This window comes from Saccopteryx leptura, chromosome 5, assembly GCF_036850995.1.
Source record: "Saccopteryx leptura isolate mSacLep1 chromosome 5, mSacLep1_pri_phased_curated, whole genome shotgun sequence".
NCBI classification, from domain to species: Eukaryota; Metazoa; Chordata; class Mammalia; order Chiroptera; family Emballonuridae; genus Saccopteryx; species Saccopteryx leptura.
This window is the reverse complement of record NC_089507.1, coordinates 47,890,940-47,900,628: the sequence shown is the minus strand read 5'-3', so window position 1 is coordinate 47,900,628 and position 9,689 is coordinate 47,890,940.

Sequence of the window (9,689 nt, the reverse complement as noted above, 5' to 3'; positions counted from 1 at the left end):
TCTGAATAGCCAGAGCAATCCTAAGGGAAAAGAATGAAGCTGGGGGCATTACAATACCTGACTTCAAATTATTTTATAGAGTCACAGTAATCAAAACAGCATGGTATTGGCAGAAAAATAGACACTCAGACCAATGGAACAGAAGAGAAAGCCCATAAATGAAACCACATGTATGTGGTCAAATAATTTTTGGTAAAGGGGCCAACAACACACAATGGAGAAAAGAAAGCCCCTTCTACAAATGGTGCTGGGAAAACTGAAAGCTCATGCAAAAGAATGAAACTCGACTACAGTTTGTACTCTTTACTAAAATTAATTCAAAATGGATCAAAGACTTAAATATAAGACCCAAAACAATATATTACAAAGAAGAAAACATAGGTACTAAACTCATGGACCTTGGTTTCAAAGAACACTTTATGAATTTGACTCCAAAGGCAAGGGAAGTGAAGGCAAAGATAAATGAATGGGACTAAATCAGACTAAGAAGCTTTTGCACAGCAAAAGAAACTGACAACAAAACAAACAGACAGGCCCTGGCCGGTTGGCTCAGCGGTAGAGCGTCGGCCTGGCGTGCGGGGGACCCGGGTTCAATTCCCGGCCAGGGCACATAGGAGAAGCACCCATTTGCTTCTCCACCCCGGCTCCCCCCCTCCTTCCTCTCTGTCTCTCTCTTCCCCTCCCGCAGCCAAGGCTCCATTGGAGCAAAGATGGCCCGGGCACTGGGGATGGCTGCTTGGCCTCTGCCCCAGGCGCTAGAGTGGCTCTGGTCACGGCAGAGCGATGCCCCGGAGGGGCAGAGCATCGCCCCCTGTTGGGCAGAGCTTTGCCCCTGGTGGGCATGCCGGGTGGATCCCGGTCGGGCGCATGCGGGAGTCTGTCTGACTATCTCTCCCCGTTTCCAACTTCAAAAAAAAAACAAAAAAAACCAGACAGCCATATAAATGGGAGATGATATTTTCAAACAACTGCTCAGATAAGGGCCTACTATCCAAAATATACAAAGAGCTCATAAAACTCAACAACAAACAAGCAAACAATCCAATAAAAAAAATGGGAAGAGGATATGAACAGACACTTCTCCCAGGAAGAAATCCAAATGGCCAACAGATATATGAACAGATGCTCATCTTCATTAGCTATTAGAGAAATGCAAATCAAAACTACAATGAGATACCACCTCACACCTGTTAGATTAGCTATTATCAACAAGACAGGTAATAACAAGTGTTAGAGAGGCTGTGGAGAAAAAGGAACCCTCATCTACTCTTGGTGGGAATGTAAAGTAGTACAACCATTATGGAAGAAATTATGGTGGTTCCTCAAAAAATTAAAAATAGAACTACCATATGACCCAGCAATTCCTCTATTGGGTATATACCCCCAAAATTCTAAAACACTGGTACATAAAGACACATCCAGCCCCATGTTCATCCCAGCATTGTTCACAGTGGCCAAGACATGGAACAACCAAAAAGCCTTTCAATAGATGACTGGATAAAGAAGATGTGGTACATATCTACTATGGAATACTACTCAGCCATAAGAAATGACAACATAGGATCATTTACATCAACATGGATGGATCTTGATAACATTATACTGAGTGAAATAAGTAAATCAGAGAAAACTAAGAACTATATGATTCCATACATAAGTGCGACATAAAACTGAGACTCGGACATGGACAAGAGTGTGGTGGTTACTGGAGGTAGGGAGTGGAAGGGAGGGGGTAGGGGGAGAAGAGGGGCACAAAGAAAACCAGATAGAAGGTGACGGAAGATTATATGACTTCTGTTGATGAGTATGCAACATAATCAAATGTCAAAATAACCTTGGAGATGTTTTCTCTGAACCTATGTACCCTGATTAATTAATGTCATCCCATTAAAATTAATAAAAAAGTTTACATTTGCTTTTCTTATTACCTTTATTACATGTCTAGATAAATAACTAACACACAAGTGTTTAACAAGAGAACAAATTGATTAAAAAGTCATCATTTGAGTAGAAGGATGATTTAGATGCTGTTGAATTACACACAAAAATGAAACAAATTAAATTTTTATTGAAAATGAGAAGGCATTTGATAAGAAGAATGACAGTATTTCCCACAGTTACCAGACTATTATCTAAATATCTTGCTGAATTGCAATGTCTAGAGCAGGGGTCTCAAACTCGCGGCCCGCAGGCCACATGCGGCCTGCCGGCTGAACTATTTTGTGCGGCCCGCAGACTAATCCACGAAGTTCAAAATATTTTGGATAAAATTAAGTAAGCCTAGGGGCCTACTTGTATTTTTCATTTCTCTAGCATCCTAGTTAGATATTAGCTTAGTTAACAGCAGTTGTGATGCGAACTACAGTTTCTGGTCGTTTTGTGACACTGAGTAAACTGCATGTACAATTGTGCTTGTTGTACTGATTTTTTTTTGTTTTCAACTGCAGTGAGAAAAGTGTTGCATAACAGTTGCCTTTTGTAGACCTAGTGCGGCCCGCCGAACGGCTGTGATCTTGCTCTGGGCCCACATGCTGAGTTGAATTTGAGACCCCTGGTCTAGAGGACACCAAATGATATTTGTTCATAACATTGCATCTCAATTGCAAAATACTGTGCTTAAAGGAAAATTCAGCTGCCATATAAAAACTTGTTGAATGAATCGATTTTAAAAAGGCTCTGCAATTCAACCAATTTAGTAGTTAAGTTTAGTCATTGGAATTTGTATATCCAGAGAAATAAGTCATTATAGTTTAACTACATAGTCGTCCCCTTTAGGCCATTTATTTTGTCTGAGGAAAATATATGCTTCTAGAGAAACAGACAAACTTCTTGCTGGAGAAATTGTGTAATTCCCCATAATAGATCACTATAATAATAAAATTATTTGCAAGTTCATCATAGAATTAAGAAAAAACTAAATGAGGTAATGGGTAGAAGAAACTTTGAATTAATCTGATAAATGCTATCAATATATTTTTATTGCAATAGAATTTATAATAGACAAAGGGCTAAAATCCATTTCATAAACATCCACCGATGTAGTAAGATAAATGATTTATATGTTACTTAATAAATATTGATCTGTATTATTTTGGATGTTTATATCTGGGATATAAGAAGCATTTTTAATTAGAAACAACATTTTCCAGTAATTCAGTGAGGAGTTAAAAATTAATAATGCAATCACATATCCACTATGGGAAGGACAATAGAACAGAGGGAAAAAAATACAAAATATTTATATAATACAAAGATCTAACCCAGTTTTCTTTCCCTGGTCTTAATTTACATAAATGATTATTTCTCAACTCTCTATTTCTCCTCCAGCAGCTTACTAAAATCTAGAAAAATTTATCATTTTGGCGTTCAGTGAATAGTTAAATGAAGCAACATATTTTAAAAGATGTATTATTTAGAACCTTGGGTTTGTAAGAGAATATTCAATATTCATATAATTTTTCTTTTTCTTTATGTGGAAAAAGTTTCTTCCACTATTCGTCCCCTTCACCTCCCTGCTCTGCAGCTTCTCTCCCTCTCTCAACCCCCACCCTCCATCCTTCCATCATCTCCTTTCTTTTTCTCTCATACAAGAATAGTATCACAGATCATGTAAATATAACATGTAGGATTGACTGGAAAAGAATTTTTGATATTACATAATAGTTGTTAAAAACAGGTAACCATAAAAATACATTAGCTTGTATAACAGTATTTTTAAAGATTGTAAAAATACTAAAAACATTGTTCAAATTGAAATTGTTTAAATACTGAAACTTGCATATTTGGAACACAGATAATAGTCTGACAAAGTTTGTGTATCATACTATATTTTAGTTATATTTTTGCTTGGCCACCTATTATAGCATTTTAGAGCTGTTCGTAGTTTGAGTGTGTGTTTAGTATTACAACATGGTTAATATTTTATCAGAAAGTTATTTCCTTTGCCTTGAAATTATTTTGTTCTTTGCAAGTTATTTTTATTTTTATGTTAATTTGAAAAAGTCACAATGCTGTAAATAAATTCCATCTGGGAATCTAATATTTAATAATTAAACATCTTCTGGCTTTTAGTGGAAAAGTAATTGCTTATATGAAGTTGTTAAACCTGGCTTGCTGGACTACAAATATTTTTTTATTGATGGACTATTCAAACTTAATAATAGAAAATGAGTAACAGTGTTTTTTGTCATTCTGTATTTTTATAAAAGTTTGGAAAGTAATTCTATTGTAGTGAAAGGTAAATAATGTTTTAAATGACTTCTTTATATTTTAAAAACTAAATTAGTCTAAGCTTTTCTCCTTTATTTTATTTCATTTTATTTTTTATGACAGAAACAGAAACAGGGAGAGGGACAGATAGGAACAGATAAACAGGAAGGGAGAGAGATGAAAAGCATCAATTCTTCATTGCGGCACCTTAGTTGTCCATTGATTCTTTCTTATATGTGCCTTGTCCAGAGGGCTACAGCAGACCGAGTGACCCCTTGCTCAAGCCAGTGACCTTTGGCTCAACCTGGTGAGCCTTGCTCAAACTAGATGAGCCCATGCTCAAGATGGCAACCTTGGGGTTTCAAACCCGGGTACTCCACGTCCCAGTCCGATGCTCTATCCACTGCACCACCACCTGGTCAGGCCACTTTTCTTTATTAAACATATTATTGTAACCAATTTTATATTGCCATAACCAATTAATGGCCTAACCTTTAAAAAAATGGCCTTTTGTTAATTCCTTATATCTACCAACACTCCTCAACACAACAATACTAAAATAATATGAATCTGGAATGAAAATGTTGCTATAGTGAAGTGATTCTTTATACTTAAAATTTTTAAGACAGACAATTCTAGTCTCTGACTTATACAGTGAAGAAATTGTGATATTGTATGATAAATAGCAAAAAATGCAAGTAAGAGAAATTAAACTTGGATGAGATAAAAAGAGAAGAGCGTAGCAGTAGAAAATGTCTATGATTCAGTGACAAATGCAGTTATTTCTTTCTTTAAGCATGTAAACCTTATCTTTTGTCAATAAACTGAACAAAATTTTAGGACTTTGGTTACTATAGCTTGTAATTACATACATGTATTTGTACTTTTTTTACAACTGGAAACAGAAAATAGTATAAGATAAGGGTATTTGGGCAGATTTCTCTAAGACAGACTTAAATATTAATGATTATTCTAATTACGAATACTAAATTTTCAAAGAAAATATAATAGTACACCCTGGCAGGTTGGCTCAGTTATACAGTGTCAGCCTTGCATGTGGAAGTCCCTGGTTCAATTCCTGGGCAGAGTACACAGGGAAGTACCCATCTGCCTCTCTACCCTTCTCCCTCTCCTTTCTCTCTATCTCTCTCTTCCCCTCCCACAGTCAAGGCTCCACTGGAGCCAAGTTGGTCCAGGTGCTGAGGATGGTTTGAGGCCTCAGGTGCTAGAATGGATCCAGTTGCAATGGAGCAATGCCCTAGTTGGGCATAGTATCACCCCCTGTGGGTTTGCCGGGTGGATCCTGGTCGGGCGCATGTGGGAGTCTCTTTCTGCCTCCTCGGTTCTCACTTCAGAAAAAAAAAATACAAACAAAAAAATATAATAGCTATAGTAAATTTTAGAATTCTTAATACAAATTATAATTAAAAGATGCATAAGCTAACATATGAAATAAATCACTCAATTTAATCAGTTGTCTTAATCGAAAGAAAACCCACAAAACTTCCCAAATAGCACAGTTTAGATTATTACTCATAAACCGTAGCTACATACATACATGCCTAAGAAGATATTATAAAGGTTGATGCCTTTAAAATATCTCATTGTTAAAAATTGGAAGAAGAAAAATATAGTCTCTTTCTCTGTCTTCAATGATTCAGAGCTTGAGTTTTTAAAAGTTGACTAAAAAAACAAACAATTCCAATAGAATACAGGCATAGTCTATATAATTCTCGGTACACATAGGTATCTGCCCAAGCAATAACACAAAGGAAAGAAATCACAAAGAATACACATATTCTTTGGTGAAAGCTGGCCTTTCACTGTGGTGGTGTTCTTTTTCAATGACCTTCAATCTCTAACCTCATAAGAAACCTCTAAGCAGAAAAGAAAAAGATCATATCATAAGATATTCTTCCAGATGTGACTTCCAGTGCATTTGGAAGATAAACATTTGGTTGTGATTTAGGAAATTTTGACATTTTAATACTGTTAAAAGGGGAAAACAATAAAATATTTCAGGAAAACTATGAGATAATTTTATTTTTCAATATAAACTATAATCTCATATTTTATAGCTAAAATGTATTCACAAAGAAAAGTTGATCACTTACTTTTTACAATGGGATGTTCAAATTTTTTACATGTTTAAAATATCAAAAAATAAAAATATAAAAAGGGAAAACTAACTTTTCTCTTGGTTAGTTGGATGTATATATATCAAACTATATATATATATATATGTGTGTGTGTATATGTAAATATTTTATATATATACAGTGTATAGGTATATACAGTATATGTGTGTATGTGTGTGTATATGTTTTTTTGTTGTTGTATTTTACTCAAAAACACCTTTAGAAAATGGACCACAACTAAATAAAGCACTTTCTTTTCTTGGGAGTAATTTATTTATGAGAAACTTAGAAGCACAGTGGCTGTTTTAATTTATTTATTTTCTTCAAAGATGATTAATATGCTATATATTAATGCTAGGAAACACCAAATTTAGGTCAGATTTAAAATGCTATATTTTTGACCAATTTTACAGAGCTTTTACTATTTATAATAGTAACTCTAATGCTTATCAAATAAGCTGTTTCAGCTCTTTATATACATATATTATATGTTTGTTTTGTCACACAATTAGATACATATGTCCATCTTAAATATAGATATAACAAAGTTACCTAATATAATTACAATTTGGCCTGTATCATTTACTAACTTTAAATTTTGGGCATGTGGAGAAGTTGTGTTCCCATGACATACCAAAAGTATACCAAGATGGTCTTCACTAAGAGGAACCAGCAGAAACTTTTTTTCCCTTAAATCCAAAGGCAATATTCAGTCATTGGTTTCTTGATGGTTCAGCACTGTCACACCTTGAAATATTCCCACTCTTTTATGAGAATACTTTTCCTGTGATCTTAATTATTCTTCTTTCATCTGTCTTCTTTACTCTTTTACGGGTTCATTCTCTTCAATTCAGAAATAGAATGTTAAAGTCTTTCAAATTCATTTTAGATCAATGATCTCAAAGTATGGTCTTCGGAACAGCAGAGTCACCACCAACTTGGTACTTGTTAGAAAAACAATGCTGAGATTCCATCCTAGATGTATTGAATTATAAATATAGTGGACACCAGAAATTTGTATTCTTACAAGTGATCCAAATTATTCTGATGCACATTAAAGTTTGAGAATTCCTCTTTTCCATTATTGTTTCTCCTTACTCTATATTGTCATCTCAAATCTACTCACATAAAACCATGTCCTATCATTAAAGCAGGAGTCAACAATTTTTCTCTGTAAAAGAAGAGCTATCTCATGTTTTATGGAGCATACTATCTCTGTCCCAACAGCTCAACTAACTCTGTGTATTCAACAGTATGTGATAAATGGGTATGGCTCTGTTTCCATATAACTTTACATAAGTACATTGATATTTGAATATCATTCTGATTTGAAATAGTATTATTTTCCTGACTTTTTCAACCATTTAAAAAATATAAAAACTATACTTGCTTGTGAGAGGAATAGAAGACAAAAAAGCTGATCAGATTTGGCCCAAAGGCTATAGTATGCCCATGTTTGTTTTAGAACCTTCATACTTGTGATAATTAATTTCATGTGTCCACTTGGCCAGGCCGTGGTACCCATTTGTTTGGTCAAACACCTATTTAGATGCTTCTGTAAATATATGATTAACACTTAAATCAGTAGACTTTGATTAATGTCAGTTACTCTCCACAGTGTGAGTAAGGCTTATTCAGTCAGTTGAAGGGTTACGAGAGAAGATGGTGGTCCCCCAAAGAAGAACAAATTTGGCCTCCAGATTTTCTTCAGACTCAAAACTAGAACATTGACTGCTTCTGGAATTGCCAGGGTACTCTATGAATTTTCTTTTTACTAGCCCCCACAATTACAGATATCTATTCTTTAACATCTATTTATTATCTATTATCTATCTATCTATCTATCTATCTATCTATCTATCTATTTATCTACCTATCTATATATATACATATATATACATACTTATACATATCATCTATCTTATCATCTGTTTCATATTGCCTCTGCTTGTCTGCAGAACTTTGAGTAAAACACTGCTTAAATGTGGTTCATGAACTAGAAGCATTAATTTCACCAAAGAGCTTCATAAAAATGCAAAATATTGAGTTCCACTCTGGACCAAGTGGTATAGAATTTACATTTTAACAAATCCCATGGTGATCTGTGTGCACATTACAATTTCTGCATCACTGAATTAGAGTACTGTCCTGAGTTTAAAAGTATACATCTATAGTGTGTTTTTATTAGGTTAATAGCTCTCTCTCCTACAAATTTCTAATTCCATGAGTACGGAATTGTGTCCTAGATCAGTGGTCCCCTACATTTTTTGGCCACGGACCTGTTTAATGTCAGAAAATATTTTCACGAACCGGCCTTTAGGGTGGGATGGATAAAAGTATCATATGACCAAGACAAGCATCAAGAGTGAGTCTTAGACAGATGTAACAGAGGGAATCTAGTCATTTTTTAAAAAATAAAACATCGGTCAGACTTAAATGTAAATAAAACAGAAATAATATAAGTTATTTATTCTTTCTCTGCGGACTGGTACCAAATGGCCCACGGACTGGCACTGGTCTGCGGCCCGGGGGTTGGGGACCACTGTCCTAGATGATTATTCTAGTTATATCTTGGTAACAGAATAATACTGTATCTTAGGCTTGAACTCTAATTTATCTTAGATGAGTAGCTTAGTTTCTGGCACAAATTTATTGAAATCTCAATCCCTAAAAAATAAATGCCAATATGAAAAAATCACAGTTAATGTTAGGTAGTGAAGAATGTGAGATTAACTTAAATTATTTTTGTTTTGCCATAACTAATATTTCACATTCCTTAACTATATTTCCAGTAAGAGGTTAATTTTTTACTTACCTGGAAATTAGTAGGTTATTAAAATGATCAGAATAAGATGTAAACAAAACTATCATTCAGAAGACACATACATTGTAAAATTTATATTTACAAATAATACATAGGTAACAATAATCATTTGTATTTGATTGTTAATGCAAAGGTGTCACAGGATAAATGCAATGAGTATATTCAGGTCCCGAGCAGAAATGGTACAGAATTAAAGAAAATAGAATTAAAGAATATAAAAGATGGGTTTGGGAGGCCTTTGCACTTACTGTTAGTGGAAATTCTGTCCTAGCAGAGAGAGAAAAACATGGTCGCTCCCAGATATCGCATCCTTCTTTATTTACAGGGCAAAGTGGAAATTAGCAAATCAATGACTTTTCTAATTACAGTTTCCAAGGAAACTCAAGAATTCCATCAAGTGCAAAAATCCCCACCAATACATAAACATACACAAAGAAGCCAGTCTTTTTTTCCAGAGAACATGGGGGTAAGGACAAGCAAATACATGGAGGTGTGGGGAAGGGCTTAGCGTTTTACAC